Source organism: Lutra lutra, chromosome 4 (genome assembly GCF_902655055.1).
Source record: "Lutra lutra chromosome 4, mLutLut1.2, whole genome shotgun sequence".
In the NCBI taxonomy this organism is placed as follows: Eukaryota; Metazoa; Chordata; class Mammalia; order Carnivora; family Mustelidae; genus Lutra; species Lutra lutra.
In genome coordinates this window covers 75798855-75809231 of record NC_062281.1, presented here as the reverse complement: position 1 = coordinate 75809231, position 10377 = coordinate 75798855, and positions in this window count along the sequence as shown.

Here is a 10377-nt window from a genome sequence, read left to right as displayed (position 1 = left end):
GGTTTGAAACCTTGATGTTTTCAACATTGTCCCTCTCTTTTAAGGTTTACCTCACTGCTACTAAAAAATGGCTATCTGGTCATTTTAAAATCTAAAATATGGCTTTAATATGGAGTTTTGGTGGCTTTCTGTTTCTGTGGTGTAGAAAATTGGAATTTAAGCCATTCCAAACCAATGGATAAAAGGTATATAAAGACAAAAAAGGATGAGTAGAGAGGTTCATAGAAATAGCTAAAAGTTGAAGCAAGTCAGTGAAGAGGGTTACTGTGTTTGTCCTGGCATCATTTTTATGAAGAATTCCAGAAATCTCTATCTTTCATTAAAATGAGATCTAACCCCAGCTTGTGTCCCTCTTACCAGCTTCACGGATCACTGAGAACCAAGTTTGGCATCCTCAGACAAAGGTGTGATACCATATCGGGAGGTTGTAGGCATGGCCTGGCAGGGAAGGGTCCCATGTCTGCCAACCTATCAGGCCTTGAACCAAGCTCAACGCACTGTGACTGAAGCAGCCTGGCTTCAGCATGCCAGCAGGAGCAACAACTGTGCGCCATCGGGTGTGAACAGATTACTTATTAGGTCAACCTTGTGCCATGGTTCAGTCAGAAAAAAACTGGGAGTGTGGAACTTGATTGAGTTGGACAGTACAGTTTCAGAAACAGGTACAACTTTTTGTAAGAAATGTTTCAAATGACCTCCTCACGCCCTATCCGATTTGACTACAAATCAAATCCCTGCTTTAGATTTGCTCATGTTCAAACTTCCCAGAAAATATTCAGTCAAATGTCTATTGACATCACGTGAAAGATGATTATAAACTGACTTTGAAACTCTAACATAGCACACCTGAAATCCACAAATGAATTCCATTCCTTTCAAAGTAGCTGCCATCATTCTACTTACTTAAAATGCTGCCCTCTCATTTACTGGGTCACAACCAGAAAATGGGGAATAATTAAAAACTCTTTAAGCTTTGTATGGCTAATAAGGCATAAAGGAGGCTTTCTCCATTTTCTTATACCAGCCATGTCCCATTTTGATGCATAAGTTAAACTCACTGAAGAATGATCTTAGCCCGGGGCACCTGGGTGGCTCAGTTGGCTAAGTGTCTGCCTTGGGCTCAGGTCATGATCCCAGAGTCCTGGGATACAGTCCAGGCTTTCTTCTCCGCAGGCAGCCTGCTTCTCCCTCTCCCTCTGCCACCCCCCCTTGATTGTGCTTTCCCTCTCTCAAATAAATAAATAAAATCTAAAAAAAAAAAAAAAAAAAAAAGGAATGATCTCAGCCCCGTAACTAATTCTCATGTTAGAAAAGAATTGCACACGTTTATGGCCACATCTTATTTTTCTACCCTAAGTTTTCTCACCCAGTTGATATATTTCATTCATTCTTTTGCTCATTCATTAGGTAAATCTTTATTGAGGCTGTATGTTGTGCGAGGAAAGGTGCTACATGGCTCCTTACTTACAGAACTTACCTCCAGGTGAGGGCAAACAAGAAAATTGATCATAGAACAGGAAGAAGGAGTCAACTGTTAGTCAGTCTGATAGATGGAGGCAATAAATGTAGTTGGATGGGAAGTTTTCTAGGAGTAGAAATGTCTTATCCAAAAGGCACAAATAAAACAATAGCTGACAGGCCAGTATCGGGCAGAGGAGAAAAGACGGAGCATTGAGCAGAGGCAGTAACATGGGCAAAGGTCAGACATGGCAAGGTTTGGCCTGGTAGGGAATTTAAAAGCCTCTGGAGTGTAAGTAAGGTACATGGGGAGACAGCGAAGGACAGTGTTGGCCTCAGAATGAAGTTTTTGCAAAAACCAAATCTACTCTCCAATGCCTACTTCTTCCCCTCTTACCGATCCATTTGATTCTTGGCTAATGCCATTTCTTGCTTAGAATCCTACTCCTGCCTTCCAACTTCTCTCTCTCCTACTGCACCTCTTTTTTCCCTAACACCCATTCTCCTCCATATCTAGAAGATTCTTGTTAAAATCTACTCGATGATGAAGTTCCCTGCAAAAAGTCCTGCACTGACTCTCAGCCTTTAAGACAATATGCAAATAGTTAAGTGTGGCTGAGGAACATCTTGATTTACCTCTCTAAATCAGTTTCCCAAAGCCTCGTCTGTATGATACCAGTTCCTAGGGAGTTAATAAGGAACATTCAAGGAGAAAAATAAATTTTAAGGTAAAACAAATTTGGAGAGCACTAGGGAAAAGCTACAGATTTCCTTAGCACAGTCCTTGACATAAAAATATGTTCTCAAATCTCTAAGAAAGGAATACGTTGAGGCACCTGGGTGGCTCAGTGGGTTAAAGCCTCTGCCTTCAGCTCAGGTCATGATCCCAGGGTCCTGGAATTGAGCCCCGCATCGGGCTCTCTACTCAGCAGGGAGCCTGCTTCCACCTCTCTCTCTGCCGGCCTCTCTGCCTACTTGTGATCTCTATCAAATAAATAAATAAAATCCTAAAAAAAAAAAAAAAAAAAGAAAGGAATATGTCATTTGGTACTTCTCTACTTTGGGAAACTTGACTTGTGTAATCCTGACTTGTGTAGAGAGTTCCTGTGCAAGTGTACACACACACACACACACACACACACGCACGCACATGCACGCACACACAAACCTTGAGATTATCTCTTGGTGCTGCCCATATCTGGTAGGCAGAATAATGTCTCCCAGTGATGCTCAATGTTCTTATCCCCAAAACAAAAAGAACTTTGCAGATGTGATTCAGTTAAGGACCTCGAGGACGGGAGACTATTATGGATTATGCGGGGGTGGGAGGTGGCAATTTGACGACAAGAGCACTTGAAGTAGAAAGCTGTCTCAGCCTGGATGAAGAAGAGGAAGGCAAGTTGGGAACTCTGAGAGATTCCAAGCATGGGAAGGATTTGATGTTCCATTGCTGGTTCTGAGATGTAGGGAATCATGCAGAAGAAATGGAGAGAGGTTTTTAGGAGCTAAAGGTGACCCCTGGCTGACAGCCAGCAAGGAAATGGGGCCCTAGGTCTTACACAGAAGAAGCAGGATGCTGCTAACAACCTGACTAAGCTTGGAAGTGGCCTCCTCCCCAGAGCCCCCAGAAAGGAGCTCGGCCCAGCCAATTTTTAATATCATCCCTGTGAGACTCTTAAGTAGCGCACACAGCTGAGGCACACTGACCTGACTGACAGAGCTGGGAGATAGGAAATTGGCCTGGTTGGAAAATGTTGTTTGAGGTAATCTGTTATGGCAGCAATAAAAAACGACTCTGCGTTCATCTCTCATCACTGCCTGCTTATGCTCTGCACACCATTCATATTGCCCTGCCTATGATCCCTAGAAACAGATGTTCTCTCAAGTGTCTTGGGTTGGATCACTATGCCTGGAATGCTCTTTCTTTTACTTCTCTTCTTTCCAAGACACAGCCACTAATCCTCACTTCTTACCCTGCCTGCTCACCAAGGCATGACTGCTAACTCCATTAAGTCTTGGTCAAAGTAAGCTTCATCTGCTCCGGCATCCCTGGCCTTTCCCATGTGATCCTATCATTCCACGTCCACATGTCTGTTTCTTCTAGAAGGCCTTGAGAACAAGTTGTTAAATTAATTTAAAAAGGAGGCCATAATACCGACGTGGCTCGAATGCCCAGGCAGCCTAGGTAAGCAAGCCCAAGTCTAAGTCTGTAAATACCTCAAGGTCACAAAATGAAAACCTTAAGGACAATCACAATTCTGGATTGTTGCTGCCTGAATTGAGTTGGTTTTTGTTCAAATAAATTCTTACAACTGATAATATGAATATGCTTCAGCTTATCTTTTAACAAAGGACAATATTTTATCTATCTTTCATTTCTAGCATCAGTCCAGCTTTGAAGAGGTGATCAGCAAATGTGTAGAACTGATGAATCTCCATAAAGATAACTAGTTAACAGCTTACATTATGAGGTTGAGCCTCAAAAATAAATATGGTCTGGAAACAGAGATCTGGGGCCCCTCAACACAGAGGTCCCCTTTGAAGAGCATTGGTAGCCCAGCTCACCCAAACACAGAGGAGGAGGGTAATATTTTTGAATTTTTGAAAAATATTTTCCAAAGTATTTTTTAGTCCCTGCAAACTTTGTTGCCCTAAGATTCCTTTCTCATTAAATGAAGTTCAACCATTTCTTCAAGGAGAGGGGCAACAGAACCTAGAGGAAAGTGCCCTTACTTGGCTCTGAGTTGATTATTAGACTTTATCTTGTTCATAGAGAGGCAAGAGAACGGAAATCAGGGCTCTGTAGAGAGGGAAAGGGATCTTCTAAACTCCAGAAGCTTTCCATATCAAGAGAAGAGCTTTCAGTCTGAGCATTTAGTTTTAACATAAGCCACCGTGAAGCTGGTATAGAGACATTTTGGTAACTTGTTTCATATCTAAAAAAGAAGGGAGTTCAGCCCAGGTGCAGTGACCGCCAAACCCATACTTTCTTCCATTATCTCACATTGTCTTGAAAGAATGTATTGCTTCTGGGAGTAATGATTTCCCTGTCATTGGCCACATGCAAACGGAGCCTTAGTGGCCTCTTGGCAGAGTGATGGAGGGAAGATTTGACCAGGAACAAGCAGCTCTCCAGGTGAACCTTCAAGTGAAGTCCAACCCTTAGATTCTACAGTGCTAGGAGAATGTTGGTTTCCTTATTTTAAAATGAGCTCCAGGCATGCCTGGGTAGCTGAATCTGGTAAGCGTCCCATTCTTGATTTTGGCTCAGACCATGGTCTCAGGGTTGTGAGATTAAGTCCTACAATAGGCTCTGTTCTAGACGTGGAGTCTGGTTAAGATTCTTCCCCTCTGCCCCTCCCCTGTCACTTGTGCATGCATGCGCTCTCTCTCAAAATAAATAAAGAAAATGAAAATAAAAATAAAAAAAAAATGAATTCCAATGTTGAAACTGCCTCACATTTAAGTTAAACTAGATACACTCTGGATAATTCAATCATCCATTCAACAAACAGGAGAAAGAGACTAGACACAGGAATTGTTTGAAACGAGCAGCAATTTAATCCACAAGCAATAAATGGTTTATGTGATTACTCTTTCCTCAATAAAGAGAATGAAATCTGGGCATACAAATACCATTTACATTAGAATTCTATATAGCTACTTAAAAATAAATTATATATTTATAATTTTTTATATATGTATATTCAATATATTTACATGATGCAATATTCACAATCACCATGAAAAAAGCACATTGAAAAGTAGTATGTGAGGCATAGTTCTGTTTTTAATTTAAAGTCATCTCTCATCCTATAGAATATCAGTAGAAACCTGGGAAGGATACACGCCAACTAGAAAGACTTAGCTAAAGTGGGTGATTTCAGAAAAGTGGAAGTAGAGTAGGAAATGAAGGAATTGTTTTCATTTATACTTATATTCACATATGTAAAACCAAATTGTTGTGTTTTTAGCCAGGAGCTATTGATGTTCTAATTTTTTTTCTTATAAAAATGCATGTCCACAGCTAGTACAGTTAGTTGGTTTCCAAGTGAAGCAAAAGTGATGCTAAAAGACCCTCATGTTCTAGGGCTGCAGACTCCTTAGGGAGATTCTGGGATCTCTCCCCCACTCCCAGGGCCATTTCCAGGACCACAGGTCTCTAATCCCTCCCAACTTTTTTTTTTTTTTAAGATTTTATTTATTTATTTGAGAGAGAGAGGGAGTGTGAGAGAGAATATGAGCAGGAAAAGCAGGAAGAGGGGAAGGACGAGGGGCAGAGAGAGAGGGAGAAGCCATCTCCCCACTGAGCAGCAAGTTCCACTCAGGGCTGGATCCCAGAACCCTAGGATCATGACTTGAGCTGAAAGCAGATGCTTAACCAACTGAGTCACCCAGGCACCCAGGTCTCCAATCCCTTTTGTGAAAGATGCTCCAAGTTTCACAGAGAGGGGATCCCTGTGCTTAATGGGTCTGTCTTGGGTCTCAGCTCCACAGCTCTGCAAGAACTCTGCAGGCACAGAACAGGCAATTTCTGGGAAAACAAAAACACAAAGGATGGCAGGCAGGCCCAGGTGCCATCCAGCAGCGGTCCCTGGGACCCCAGGACAGCCAGGGGAATGCAGACTCATGGGAGGGCTATTTTCTGTCTGCCTTGGGTGTGCTCGAGGCACTAGCCAGGAGAGCCTATTTTAATTAAAGAGGACAAGGGCTGATGGCAACATGCTTAGAGAAAAGGGGAGAGAAGAAGCCAGCTGCTGGTGGAGAGTATAATTCAGTACAGCAGGTGTTGTTTTTTCCCTCTCAGGCAAGGCAATCTGGAGGGTGTTCAAACTCAGTAAGGAAACACCATGGAAAAAGCAAACAAAACCAGAAATCACTGAAGGAAGAGTCTACAATGAAGTCAGTCTTTGTAGAGCGCCTGGAGGAACCTACTTGCAGGAAGTTACACTCTGGACTCAGGAGGGAAACAGGGTGCCTGGGTGCTGGAGGGAACATAGGTCAGCAGCAAGGTCAGGGGAAGAAGCCTGGAGTACACGTCGTTCTGATCTTCTTGAGCGATGCAGAATTTGACAACTCTGTAGTAATTATCATTACTAACACAAAAAGCTCATTCAAATGACCTCCAGGAAGACAAAGAGACATTTTTCAAAGGACATGCAACATATAACCATACTGCTCCTGGAAGCTATTAGGTCCTTAAAGATGCTGGTACTTTCTCATAATGAACATGTTCTTGTGTTCAATCCCAGAAAAATACTTGTCAGCATCCAAAAGGCCAGGGGAAAACCCTTAATGGTGCTTTTCTTTAGGCTGGCTGACATTGCTTTCAGCCTGCGTTTCTTCTGTGATTTATCTCTGAGACCATGGGGGTTGATCACGGTGACACGGAGAAGTATTCACTGCAGTTATCTGTTGGGGATCATCTGCCAGTAGACAGAATGTGGTGAACTGTGGTTTGTCAGAGCATCTGAGCTGACATTGGCCCGCTACAGACCGCTGCGGGGCCCCAGGTTATTACATGGTTTGTCCTGAGAACTCTGAGCAGGCGTGGAGTTTGTGAATTATTTTCAAAGGTTATGAAGGAAGCTACCAATTTATTCCAGGGCTGTCAGAAAAGCTATCTCATTTCTTTGCCCAAACAATTCTGTTTTCTCTTACAAGTCTTAAAAAAAAAAAAAATGTAGGGGAAAAGAAGCCTTCCTTCAAACATGTTTTGAAAGTTAAATTCCTTTTTTGTTCCTGTTGTTTTTGAGAGAAAAACAGTGATGCTCCCCTGACCAAAGTCTATAATTAATTATTCCATAGTGTTTTTGAAATACAGCATACTAAAAACGTTTCTATGGTAAGGAAATCTGGAGTTGTAGGGAGGGAATAGGGCAAATGGAAGAGAAATGCTAAAGAGGGGAGAAGGTTTGTGCCTGTGAAGGCATGCAGGACTAATAACAAGCACAAAGAGGGAATAGCAAACCTTGCCTTCGGCGTCCTCCTACCTCCCTCTTTAACACCTGCATCCTGGCACCTGCCTTTCTGGACCTCAGTTCCCTGTGCTATAAGCCTGTGAGCTTCTAACTGGTTGTGCTGGCCCCAGACTGCAAGAGCATCATAGGTCCACCTCCACCTGCTCTATTACTATTCCCAGATGTACTCTGCCCCTCTAAAGAACACCCTTGAGGCCATATCAGCTCCATTTTGTGAGTCCCTTCTTCACAACCCCCTTTCACCCACCTTACAGACAAGAGGCCTACCTTTCACCTGTGCCTGTGATTTGCACAAAGAACCTACCCTTAGATCACACCCCAGGGTGGCAGGTCCTCATGATAGAGTCTGGGCTGAGAAAGTAAATGACTCTGTTGCTAGTCTGGTGGCCTCCAAATCTCTCCCTTCAATGAAACAGAAGGAGACTTTGTAATTTTAGATGATCAATCATCAAAAAAATGTATTTGATGGTAGAGCACAGAAATTTTTGGCTTATAATCAAAGACTGTGACACTACTCTTAAAACAACTTCTGTGACCTTTTACTTACTGATTTGAACAAGTTTACCTGGCACTTACATCTCCAAAAACAAGAAAATGAAAATAGACTTGATGTGGAACTCTTAGTTGGGATCAGTAATAAGTAATGTTCATGAATATACACAAGAAAAAAATGAGGAAAAATGCTTCCATTTATATAACTAAAATGCATTCCCAATAGCATTCTAATTTTATACTATTTATCAAAACAGGCTTTATTTTTGAGCAACTCCATTTTGAAAGAAAACAATAATCAATCTGTAGGAATTTCAATATTTAGATTGTTATAGTGAGACTTCCATTCAGTCATTTATTCAACAAAGATTTACTGAACATGTGTGATCGCCGCACTCTGTTCTTGATGCTCGTGATACAGCTTGAATTAACCAAACAATATCCCCAATGAAATGAGGGAGAGGCAGAGAATAAATAAACAAACAAGAAAATATCTATACACTATGCCAAGAATTAAAACAGGTTAACATGATAAACGTAAACAGGGTGTCTCTTTTAGACAGGTCAGGGAAGTTTTCTTTGAAAAAGATGTTAAGGTCAGATCTGAACCATGAGGAGATGGCCAACTAAAGATAAGGGGAAAGAATGTTCCAGGCAGACAGAACAGCTAATGCTGCTGTGGGCAGATAGCAAGGTAAGTAAATTCGAGATAAGGACACAGAAGATGGCCAAGGTAGGAAGAATGGCAGGTTAAGTGGAGGCCAGAGACAACTCATGGTGAGCATCATATGTCAGGGCAAGGGTTTGGATATTATTCTAACTGAGGTTGGTAGCCTTGGAAGCAATTTAAGGATGTAAGTGAATTCATCTAATTTAGAATTATTTTTTAAAAGATCGCTCTGGCTTCTGGCTTCCAGAACCAATTGTGAGAAGACAAGCATTACAATATATAGTTATTAGGGAAGCGGCCAGAGTCTCTGTCCACTGTGGCAAGCAAAAGGTGAGAGTCCATGTACAGATGTGGTATATTTGAGAAATGGGTGGAAGGAAGAGACAGAGATTCTAACTGCTTTATTTTTAAAGAAGGAAATTTGCTAACACAAATTAGCACCTAATTTTCCTTTTCACATGAACTCTTAATATAAAACAGAAGGCTTCACATTGAGTTTTCACTTAAGAAAGGATATTTGGAATTCTCTGTTCAACAGAGAATATAAATACCATCATGGACCCTGACCACGAGGAAGAGAAACTGACTTACATGGACCCTGACCACGAGGAAGAGAAACTGACTTACCTCATACATATTTTGTCTTTTCCTTGGTTTTGATTATGATGGATTCGACATACTGATTTCATACCGACAGAGTAAAATGTGGGTAGAGTTTTAAAATTCTACAGTAGGAAATATTCACAAATTCAGTGATTTAAAGCCATGCGGAGATATTTTAATGAACTCTTCCAGTGGCTTCTTCTGGATTGCCTCCTTCTGAATTGCCTCTGTGTGCCTTTATGGAATACATTTCAAGCCTAAAATCTACTTTCAAGCAAGAGCTGTTCTCAATCTAATATTTTTTAAATGAAGTTTTCTGAAAGAATCCCTGTTCCTGGAATATATAGGAGCCCCAATCTCCGTAAAGTAGCAGCTTTGAGAAATTGTCTCCAGTGATCAGCGAGTAATTATTAACACATAAATTAGCAGAGGAAGTGACCACAGTCAGGAAACACTGGTGGAGAGCAAGCCCAAGGCCTCAATACTTGGAGGTCTATGCAAACAGAGAATTTGGTGGGGGCAAGTGGAGAGTGAGGGGGGATAAACATTCATTTCTCTTGCAAATAAAGTTTCATTTTCATAAAATATTCAAAGAGCAGGTCCTCTGGCAGCTGTTAGCTCTAGTGTACTGAACTGGTATCAGCCCAGTGCAAACTCTCCATCGCTGCCTTCAAATTCATTAACTCCACGATGATATGCCTGGATATTCAGCCACGGGTAACACACACACACTCCTGTTTCATAGAGGTGGGGTCTTTCATTACATGTGGTGATCTAGTATGCTCTCCCAAATTGCAAGAACTCTTTGACTCACAAAGTGGTGTTCAAGGGCACATGGATGTGGAATAGACAGAGGGAAGGAGCTTCAATGGAGCTCTGGGAAGTAGGGATTCTTTACAAATTTCATTTATTTGTATCTTCTAGGGAAAAGGTGAGAAGATTTTGTTACCCCATTTTACGGGTTAAAAATACTCAGGTTTATGGGCACTTGGGTGACTCAGCCATTAAGCATCTGCCTTCAGCTCAGGTCATGATCTCAGCATCCTGGGATCAAGCCCCGCCTTGGGCTCCCTGCTCAGCAGGAAGCCTGCTTCTCCCTCTCCCACTCCCCCTGCTTGTGTTCCCTCTTTCGCTGTCTCTCTCTCTCTGTCAAATAAATAAATAAAATCTTAA